The sequence below is a fragment of the Felis catus genome, chromosome D3 (assembly GCF_018350175.1).
Source record: "Felis catus isolate Fca126 chromosome D3, F.catus_Fca126_mat1.0, whole genome shotgun sequence".
Lineage (NCBI taxonomy): Eukaryota > Metazoa > Chordata > Mammalia > Carnivora > Felidae > Felis > Felis catus.
In genome coordinates, this window is record NC_058379.1 from 34,386,261 (window position 1) to 34,396,922 (window position 10,662).

Consider the following 10,662-nt stretch of genomic DNA (forward strand, 5'->3'; position numbering starts at 1 on the left):
CATCCTGTCCCCTCCATTCTGTCCCCAGATCTCATCATGTGGGGCTTGCTAGGACTTCTCACACCTGCCAGCCTCCTCTCTACAGCCACTGCTACTGTCTCTCAGACAGGTACCCGTATCACAACCCTTAAGGCTCTTTCCCTTTTGGTTTGGCCCAGTCCAATGCTTGGTCCACTGGGTAGTCAAAAGTGGGTTTCTCAGTGCAAAACCTCTCATGAAATCATCCTCCCTTTTGCAACACTGGTGGTTCCTCCATGCCCTACAGATAACACACAGACTCCTTAATAGAGCTACGGGGCACTCATTCAACAAGGATTTATCGAGTAGGTTCTCCGTGCCAGGTCCTGAGAATAAACAGGGCACATGTGGTCTCTGCCCTCCTGAAACTCGGCTAGCGGGGGGATTCAGCACCACACACAGAGCCACACCCGTCAACGCCCAATCCCAAGCTGTGCGTGCACTGTGACAGGAAATGTGATACAGAATGAGAATGAGTCATGGGGGTGGGGGGAGGGCTGCATGGCTTCCCCAAGGAAGTGATGAGGTGGAGGGAGGAGCTTTCCAGAAAGCGGGAACACCAATTATAAGATCTATCTGATTAGGAGGGAGCATGCGCTTGAGAAACTGAAAACAAGGCCCCCACAGCTGGAGTGGAGAGGACAAGATGATGTTCGGTGTGAGCTAAGACCACAGCGATGAGGAGGGCCAAAATCACACCGGGCCACCGGGCCACACGGAGAACGATGCCCTCTTCTCCATTGCGCGCAACTGAACCAACATGGCTGGCATTCCAGGTGAGGTTGAGGTTGGGGAAATACCAGCCAGATCCTTGGATAAGCTGAGCTCGAGAGGGTTTGAATCATCCTAGGAGAGATGTCACGTAGAAAGTAAACATCTGTCTAAAGCTAAAAACAGACACTGCAGCCAGAGGGGGGCATTTGATAAGCAAGCCTCGTGCCTGGCCACCCTTCTTCATGGCCCACACCCTCTTGCTGTGTCGGCACTCCAACCTACTTGTAATTTCACGAAGCCCCTCGGGCCCTCTTCTTTTGGAGCCTTGCATCCAGACCCTACATTCAGAACCACTGTCTCTCTCTCTCTCTCTCTCTCTCTCTCTCTCTCTGTCTGTCTCTCTCTCTCTCTCTCTCTAGCTTCTGCTCATCCCTTACTGATTATTACCTGCTGATCCCCTACTGGGTCCTTCAGAGCTTGGCGAAAACACAACCCCGGAAGCATATCTTCCCAAAGCACCCGGGCTTGCCCCCAGGGTCGCGGTGATCCTCCACACTAAGCTTGCCGACTGTCTGGTCTTTTCTCCCCGCTAGATGCCAAGCTGTGGGGGATGTGCTCGGTAAATATTGCTTAAGTAAGAGAATGATGAATTGCTTAATTAGTGATTATTTATGAACCCTAAGACTACAGAACACGAGAAAGACAAAAAGGAAATCTGACCAACGGCCAGAGGAAAAAAGGCGAAATAATTTTTGACAAGCAGTAACTAGACTCACGTCTGATTTTTGACAAAAACAATGGAAGGCAGAACGATATATACAAAAAGCGAGAGGAAGTAGCACACTGCACCTGGGGAAAATGTTCGTTAAGAGTAAAAGTTAAATAAAGACACTTTTATGCCAACAGATGCCCAAGTATGCAAGTGGCAAGTAGACCCACACTAAATGAAATACTGAGAGGCTCTCTTCCGGCAGAAGGAAATATTCCCAGATGGAAGGCCAGAGATAGTAAACAGTAAATATATGGAAACATACAAATAAAGACTATATAACCAGCACTTGTTACGTCTGGGCAAAGGGAGGAAAGGTACTTCTCTCTGGTCAGAACAGATAAGTATTAGTTGGAACTTGGAAAAAAAAGGGAGCGGGGGGAACGTTTGTTGAGAACCTGCTGTGTTCCAGATTTTTCTACCACCTGGCTGCTGTTCCTAGGGGTAAAAACTTCAGTCCTGAGGATTTTTAAAATACTATAACTTTATCAGCAAACTTATGAAATCCCACTGATTCCACACAGAGAGAAAAAGAACCCCGTGACTCCGGGCCAGCTCTAAGTCCGCAGTAAAAATCTTCTCCCTCCTTCCCATTCAATGGCTCAACAAAACAAGAGTTTATTTCTCACTGATGCAAAGTCCTCTGCAGGTCTAGGTGACTGTCCACGGCAGCTGCCCTCCATGTTTTGCCCAATCTTAGGACATTCCATATCTTCTTGGCTCTCATCATTCCCATGGCAGGGGGAGGGAAAGGAACACACAAGAGCGCCGGTGGTAAAATGTTCTTTTGTTAACCTGAAGAAGTCATATGGCCATGCATACTTCATGGGGGCAGGAGAATGGCTCCCCTAAGAACTGGAGACTCAAGAACTGAAAAGTAGTCTCCAGTCTAGGATGATCCGATGTTAATGCCTACTTTAAATCAGACTCAGCATTCTGCAAGTTTACTGCCTCTGAATTATTCCCAATGCCACCACGCAGTAAAAACATAAAAACATAAACAAACAAACAAATAAACAAATAAACAAACAAACAAATAAATAAATAAATAAACAAACTCAGTAATCCCTCTTTATAAACCTGAAATTTACTTTTGATTTCTCCCTCCCTCTCTGTCTCTGTCTGTCTCTCTCTCATTCCTCTTACTCATGAAACCACATCTCCCTTTTCTCGTAAATATCTCTTGAATTTGCCCGCTTCCCCTGATGCAATTGCCTTGGTCCAGTCAAGCTGCCTTCTCTCCTAGACTCATTGCTTCTCCCTGCTTCCAGCCTCATTTTCGGCACCAACTCCAAATCAGAACCTTGAGCATGTGATGTCTCTCCTCTAAATGCCCTTGATGACTTTCCATTGCCTCAGGACAAGGTCAACCTCTATGTGGCATAAAGATGCTCCACTGGGGGCGCCTGGGTGGCGCAGTCGGTTAAGCGTCCGACTTCAGCTCAGGTCACGATCTCGCGGTCCGTGAGTTCGAGCCCCGTGTTGGGCTCTGGGCTGATGGCTCAGAACCTGGAGCCTGCTTCCGATTCTGTGTCTCCCTCTGTCTCTGCCCCTCCCCCGTTCATGCTCTGTCTCTCTCTGTCTCAAAAATAAATAAAAAACGTTAAAAAAATTTAAAAAATTTAAAAAAAAGATGCTCCACTGAGCTGGCTCTTCTCTTTCCCCATCCTCATCACCTTTTATCATCCACTCCATGCTTTGGCCCTAACAAACAATTGTTTTTCCTCAAACCCTAATGCACTCTATCGTTTTCACCTCTTTTCTCTCAGCCTCCCTGCCTGGTGCACACCTGCCATTGTGTAAGAACCAGCTCATCAGCCCCTCGGTGACACCAGCTCTACCCTCTCCCCCATCTCCAGTGCTACTCAAAGGCCCGAGTCCCATTAACTTCTGTACGCACAGCCCAGCAGAGTCTCTGGTGGAGTAAGTACTTTTAAATGTTAGATTTTTAAATGGCTGATCAATAAGTGAATACTAGCTCTCCCACTTGGCGTTCAGAGGCTATGTCCCCAAGAACCTGGGTCCCTGTTTGCCGTTAATAAAAATAATAATAGGGATACTTAACATTCATATGGTGCTCACAGTATGTCAAGTACTATTCTAGGTGTTTTACGTGTATGAACTCCCATAACCCCCCTAAGTGCCCCCGGAGGGAAACACTATTTATTACTCTTATTTTCCTGGTGAGGAACCTAGAGCACTGGCTGGTAAAGTGCCAGGTTACACAGCTAGAGTTGAGATGTGAACTCCTGCTCTTCACCTTACTGGCTCCAGGGAGAGCCAAAGGCTGTGTCCTGATGGCCTCTCAGGGTCCACACATAGACCCTCTGGTGGAGACACTCCATACCCCGTATTCGCTCAACACGCAGCGCACCTGTCTCGTGTCGTTCCCTCCAAATCTAGATGGGACAATGGTGGTGCGTTTGGCAGATTGCCATAGAGGTCTGCTTTTTACCCTATCGATTCTCCAATCAATGGAAGGGCATGCTAAGGAGATATTAAAAGTTCACGAGAAACAGATTCAGTCTCTTATGTGGTAATAATAATGAAGATAAAAGCGACAAGCACACAGCAGAAAGTCTTCTCAGGACATATACATACTAATTCATTTAATCCTCTTAATAACCACTATGCAGTGGACATTGCCACCAGCCCCTGTTTATCAGATAGGGAAATAACTCAATCTGTCCATTGATGACCTTGCCTAAGTGGCAGGGTAGGGATTCCCACCCAGACACGTGTGGCAGAGGGTGCCGGGGGTACCTGGCTTCTCCAGGACACTGGGCTGCGTCATTGCTGATCCAGGGAGGCACAACTTGCTTAGCTCACCTTCTGTGCCTTAATGCTCTCATCCTCCTTCCCTTGAAAGCTCAGAGCTGTGCTACCTCACGCCTTCTCCCATCAGCACTGCCCTGGCTTCCCCACACGTATGCCTCCACTGTGATCTGTTTTCTTTTTTATGAGCAAACCAAGTTTGCATGTTCCTCCCATTTGCGCTGACCCATTCAGATGGTCTGTCCAGGAATTTCCTGTCCAATCGGCTAATTGTTTTCTACAGTCATCAGGAATGAAGACTGAAGATGGGGAGTTCCCCAAGCCTCGTGTTAAAGGAGCTTTGAGTCACCTCTAGTCCGCATATGCCAAACTGATGTGAATCGCAAGGATCTGTCAAAACACACATATGCGGTTTTCATTAACTTGTTCCCTAGAATGAAAAAGAGAGGCAAGAAGTCCTGTGCTAGGTACATCCTCTGCAGGATAGAGCCTCCAGCTTGCCTTTAACTGGGAAGAACAGCATCTGGAAGCAGTCCACTGCCACGTTTTATTGGAACATTCAGATCACCTCATGAAAGACCCTGGAGACACAGAGAGCGGAGGAAGGTTATCAGCCCTGTTGACATCGATCCTGGACCATCTGTATCCGTCTTAATTTGTCATCCTGGCCATTCAAGAGCTGATGACTAGACAGACTTCAAATGACTTTTAACTTTGTTTTCTAGCACTTATGGAGGATACAAATCTTAACCTGTGGTCTGTTGTGATCTCCGAGCCCCCAGACCGGTAAGAAACCAGAACTCATGTCAAATAACCCCAAAGTTTTCGTGACGTTTTGTGAAGCATGAATGACCGCAGTTAAAGCAGATTTTTCTCTGATGGGGCAGGAGATAATCACATGATTCTTAGACCTCCTCAATCCCCCAGGGTTGAGTGAGAAGTAGAATATGGGGATCACAAATAGATAATGGGAATAATCGCTACGATTATCCTTTAACTCTGCAGCAGCTCTGATCTCTTATTCGTCTTAAACCACAGTGTCACCTAAGATCATAACTTAGAAATAATATGAATATGTGACCAATTCCCCTCGTGGTGGTCGCAAAAGAATACAGGAGACCGGGTCAGTTTGCATAAAGCACCTCCCCTGCCCAAAGACGTGACAATTTTCAGTTATGAGTTGTTTTGTCCATATTTGTTTTAGGGACAAATGGAAGGGAAAGGGACCCAGGAAAAGCCAGCTGTCCCCCTCACTGGGTGGTGTCATATGGTAAAAATCCTCTAGAGAAAGTGTCTCTTCTCAGGGGTTTGGAGACAGAGCCTCACCTCAGGAGTCCCTGCGTCCTTGACCTTGCCTGCGTGCCATGCATCCTTGTTGAATCATGCAGGGTGGTGTGTAAGAGCATATGGGCAGGCTTTGGATGAACGCAATTCTAATATTTACATTTAGCTCACAACAGGCATAATTAGTTAACCCACCTCTGGACTCAGAGCCACAAGAAACATTCACGATGCAAAGCACACCAGATACATCTGTTTCCATATGTGGTTTTGAAGGCACTCTTGATTTCATTCCAATAATTACAGGAAGATGTTTGGGGACCACCAATAGACTAAATGTTATAGCATAATCTTCATTTCTCTAGCTTATGGCCTCTCACCTCTATGCACATTTTTAAAAAGACATGTTTATTTTTCTCTTGAGCCTTTGAATGTGGGGCTGTTGTATTCTCCTCTCTTCATTCCTGTAAGTAGTCCTTCTGTGATTTTTGTTGTTGTAGATCTGAAGTTATCTATTATTTCTTGACCTTGGCAAAAAGAAATCTCTCGTAGGTTACAGACAAATTATAAACATTATTATCTGGGGGAGAAGAGCAGAAATTCCTGGGCTTATGAAGTTAATTCGTTAGAAAATAATAGTACGTGTCCTCCAATATTGGGTCAAATGTGACCTTGGCTACTCCTACATTCTGTAACCCTTCAGAAAGCATTCAGCAAAGAGGAACTCAACCCTCTGACATTTTATTGCGTCCAAAAGACACCCTTATTTCCCATGAAGGCTAGTCTGTCCATTTTAGGGAATAGTGTAATATGGAAGAGAAAGGTACCGACTATACGTGGGATCAAACCTTGGCATCATGCGACCTTGTCAGAAGTCGGCCTTTCCCAGCCTTTGTTTGTTCCTTGGCTATGATATCACCTGGCTCACAAAGTTGTTGTCAGGATTAAATGGAGTAATATACAGGAGGAGTTTACTCAGTACGGAGCCTGCAATGTATAAGTGTTAATAAACATCAGAAGTGAAAGCACCATTTTAATGATCCGAAAAAGATTATTATTGGCTTTGGTCTATAAGACATTGAATGTCATGATGTCATACACACCCTTTCCCAGTCCTACTGCTGCCATCTATGCCATTGGTTTCTCTTCTTCGCGATAAATTCTTAAATTCTGTGGTTCCCTGACGTGGTGCCGTGTGTTCTCTTTTAGGCTTCCAGACAAGGATATAACAAAGAGTTCGTGGTTTCTAGAAGGTTCTCAGAGTGGCAAGGTCTACCTTAGAATATGCCGACACCATTAAGATCCTTTTTTGGTGAAACGTTTCCAGTGATACTCAGATGCCCCTGTTCAGAAAGAGCCCAGCAGGAGCGAACGAAAGCAGATTCCTCCTCCGAAGAGAGCCCAGGCAACAAATGGAGGCTGGTAAGAAGCACCCGTTGGTAAGAGAGATAAGATGACTTGGAACGAGTCTGAGTATCAGCAAGCCTGCGTTTTCAAACTCAGGCCAACAGCTCGACGTCTATTTATGTCAGGTTAGATCGCACCCTTTGATAAAGCATACGGTCACTAGAAAGTGTCCTTTCCTCCCCCTTCCTTCCTCCTGTAGGCATAAATTCCCCCTTATACAGATCAGTCTGCAGTCATGATTGGGTCCACCCTGATTCAAAACAACCAGGACTTTCATCTGAGAGGGGGAAAAAAAAAAATCTATCCGAACCCACTGTGTGAAAATTGTATGGACCCCAAGCAGTTTTAATTGAACGTTGTACTTTTTACCATATACTTCTGCATCTTTCGTAAATGGGTTGGAGGCCACTTTGTATCCAACACAATGGTACCAACGTTGAATTTTAAAAACAAAAATGAAGGACAATAGGAAAAACTAGTAACACCAAAGCTTGCGTTGGAAGTGGTCCACTAGAAAGTCCTACAGGATTGTTTAAGGTATCTCAAAACTTGGCTCTACTCTGCTTATGGCCAAGGCAAAGCTTATGCCAAGCACCGGAGAGGGACGCCTATAAAGGAAATCTGTGGGTTTCGATTATATGCGTGTAAGAAATGACCAGTGCTGAATGGGGAGAGGTCTGCGGAAGCAGCCCTGTATAGGGACCTCTAAATATCCTTTAATAATATCCACGCCACAGAGGGAATGAAAGGGCCTGACGGTGGTGTGGCCCCTGCCAAGCAGAGGGAGATTCTGGTCAAGCTCACAGGAAAGGAAAAGACTGCCTGGGACCAGCAGCCAGCGTGGCTCCGGCCTTTCAATTTTTTCATGAAACAAGCCATGTTTCACCAAGGCGTCCAGGAGGCTTTCAGGGTGGGCGGGGGCTGTCTGTGGGCGGGGCCGAGACGCGTTTGGGCGGGGTGGGCCCCCGGCTGACACCTGCTCCTCACTAGGGTCCCCCGCCGCCCAGCGTGGGCAGGTGTGCTGGCTCCGCCCCTGTGCCTTTGCTAGGAGCCAGGGCCAGAAAGAGCGGCTGTCCCTGGGGGGCCGCGTGGAGGGCTCTAGGAAGGCAGGTGCACCCCAGACAACGCTTCACCCCGCAGTAAATTCCATAATTACAGGTCACCGAGTGGGCGCCCCTTTGAAGTGAGGGACTTTCTTGTTGTTCCTGCGGCGGATACAATTTGGCTGAGATATCAAATGCAGATAGTAAAAATTTAATTAACAAATCAAAGCCTTTATCTGGAGTTTTTAGAACTGTGGCCAACAGTTTTCTTCAATCTCAAGAGCTCCAGTCAGAGCCGAAGAGAAGAAAGCAGCGCCTTTGTAGTGCAGAAAACGTACAACTTTTCCTGATGATCGCTCTCACAGATAAGGCTCCTCTTAACTGCCGGCTCCTTCCCTCCTTCGGGAAGAGGCTTTGAGGCCCCTCTGCAAAGGGGCTGCATTTTTGAGAGCCCTTTGACACTCTGCTCTGGTTAACCCTTTATCTGGTTAACAGGATGGTTCTCCCAGCAAGCCAGGCTGTAGGAGATGATTAGTCTCCCCTGCGTGGTTGTGTGGACCCACAACACGCCCTGGACCTGGGAGAAACTGAGCCTCCAAAAAGCGAAGAATGTGTTGTGCCTCCTTGTCCCGACAGAACTCTTACGAATAAAGCAAGAGGAAATGATGCGAGGCCGTGTGTAATGAACACGTAATTAGAACATCAGAATCCAAATTTGCGTGTATGTGCTATATACATGCCCATCTGTATAAAGTAAAATTATCATGGTGTCATCTCTGAATGTGATTAAAAGTGATTTTGATTTCCATTTTTTGGTGTGCTTTCCTCTAGCTTTCAGGTTTTCTAAATCAACACGGGTTAAATTCATACTAACAAATTGCTACAATGGTTAATTGAGCTCCCAAAGGCAGAGACCAAATAGCCCCAGTGGCTGGCTCCCAAGGCTGACAGCACTTGGTTTGGGATTAATTGAACTAGACAGGGCTGAACTGGATGGAATGGAGAAGGAATAGCGTTCACTCAAGATTGCACACATAGGGTATGAAGTGGGTCTGAAAGAGTAATACAGGGAGAAGCAGAGAGCTATCTCTAGAAAACAGCTATAAAGACACAAAAGTGAGACCAGACTTGGCTAGAGGAAATTTAAGAAGTTCCCCCCTCATATCACTCACTTTTCCAGTGTCCAGGGAATGAACATAACCTGGAGGATTCCAACTACTTAACCCTTGAACCACGCAAGGGTTGGGGGCACAAACCCCCTCCCGCTCAAAAATCGGCATCTAACTTTTGGCTCCCCCCAAAACTTAACTACTGATAGCTTACTCAATTTGGTTTAATGTTTATTTTTGAGAGAGAGAAGGACAGAGTGTGAGCAGGGGAGGGGCAGAGAGAGGGAGACAGAATCCGAAGCAGGCTCCAGGCTCTGAGCTGTCAGAACAGAGCCCGACGCGGGGCTCGAACTCACGGACCGCGAGATCATGACCTGAGCCGAAGTCAAACGCTTAATTGACTGAGCCCCCCCCCCCCGCCCCCAGGCGCCCCTTAATAGCCTCCTCTTGATCAGAAGCCTTACTTAACACCAGAAACAGTTGACTCAGGTATTTTGTGTGTTATGTGTATTCTATACTGTATTCTTACTGTAAGTAAGGTAGAGAAAAGAAAATGTCATTAAGGAAATCATGAAGAAATACATTTACAACAATGTACTATATTTATGGGAAAAATCCACGTATAAGTGGGCCCGCGCAGTCCACGCTCCTGTTGTTCAAGGTCAATTCTCGAATCCATCATCCTTTATGCTGCTCATGTTGGCCCAGTGATATGGAGAAGAGCGGAAGTGATAAGAAAGCATGAAGAGGGAAAGAGGAGGCAGCCCCTGAGACCTGAAGCACAGGGGCAGAGCAAATCTCCCCATGTGATTTGATAGCAAGTGCATCTCACAGGCTACGTCTAAATGAGGCTAAAACCGGGATTCGTTTAGTCATTATACGGCACCAATATATTTGGAGGCAGGCAGTGAGGATCCATAGGCAGGTTGTGCAGGAAAGGAGGTGGGATGAGACAAACTTAAGATGGCCAATTCAGAAGCAGCGTCACTTAGGGACTTTTATTATTGCATGCAAGCAGACTGAGCTCCTCATCACTGTGTCCCAAGTCTGGGAACCTGTTGGCATTGCCAAGCCATCTTGGGCAGCTTGTCTCTTGAAGGGAAGTGCCAGACTAGACTGAGACCACCACGTCCAAGGCCACCAAAGGAAAAGTCTGGAAGCAGTTGGCCAAAGGAATCCCCTTCCAACTCTATGCTGCAACCCCAGCTCTTTGCCCACCATCATCCCCTCCCCAGGAAGTTTCCACCCTGACCACTAGAATGTTCCATTTCAGAACATAAAGATGATCTCAGATGCATTTAACAATTAAAGCTGTTTATAACCATCATGATCTCCCTTTTAAACAACCATCTTGTTGGGAAGACAAAAGAAAATGCCTGTGATGCTCTCAAGATGGGTGCAAGCGATCAGAAAAACTGTAAGAAGGTGCTGTGATGTTTAAAGCATCACGTAGTTTTAAAACATATGTCCTCGCCCCTTAGTAAAAAGAGAAGGAATTTTATTAAGGGCTTCAAAAAACAATAGCATTGTGGGTCTTAATTTATTT

At 46.4% G+C, this 10,662-nt stretch overlaps 1 long non-coding RNA gene across 1 annotated transcript; it reads left to right on the forward strand.

The window, feature by feature from the left end:
* Positions 1-568: 568 nt before the first annotated feature.
* Positions 569-8,815, forward strand: LOC123381362. The gene is made up of 3 exons (XR_006588249.1): positions 569-794; positions 3,271-3,424; positions 6,767-8,815. It is a non-coding gene; the product is annotated as an uncharacterized LOC123381362 (long non-coding RNA).
* Positions 8,816-10,662: the final 1,847 nt, after the last annotated feature.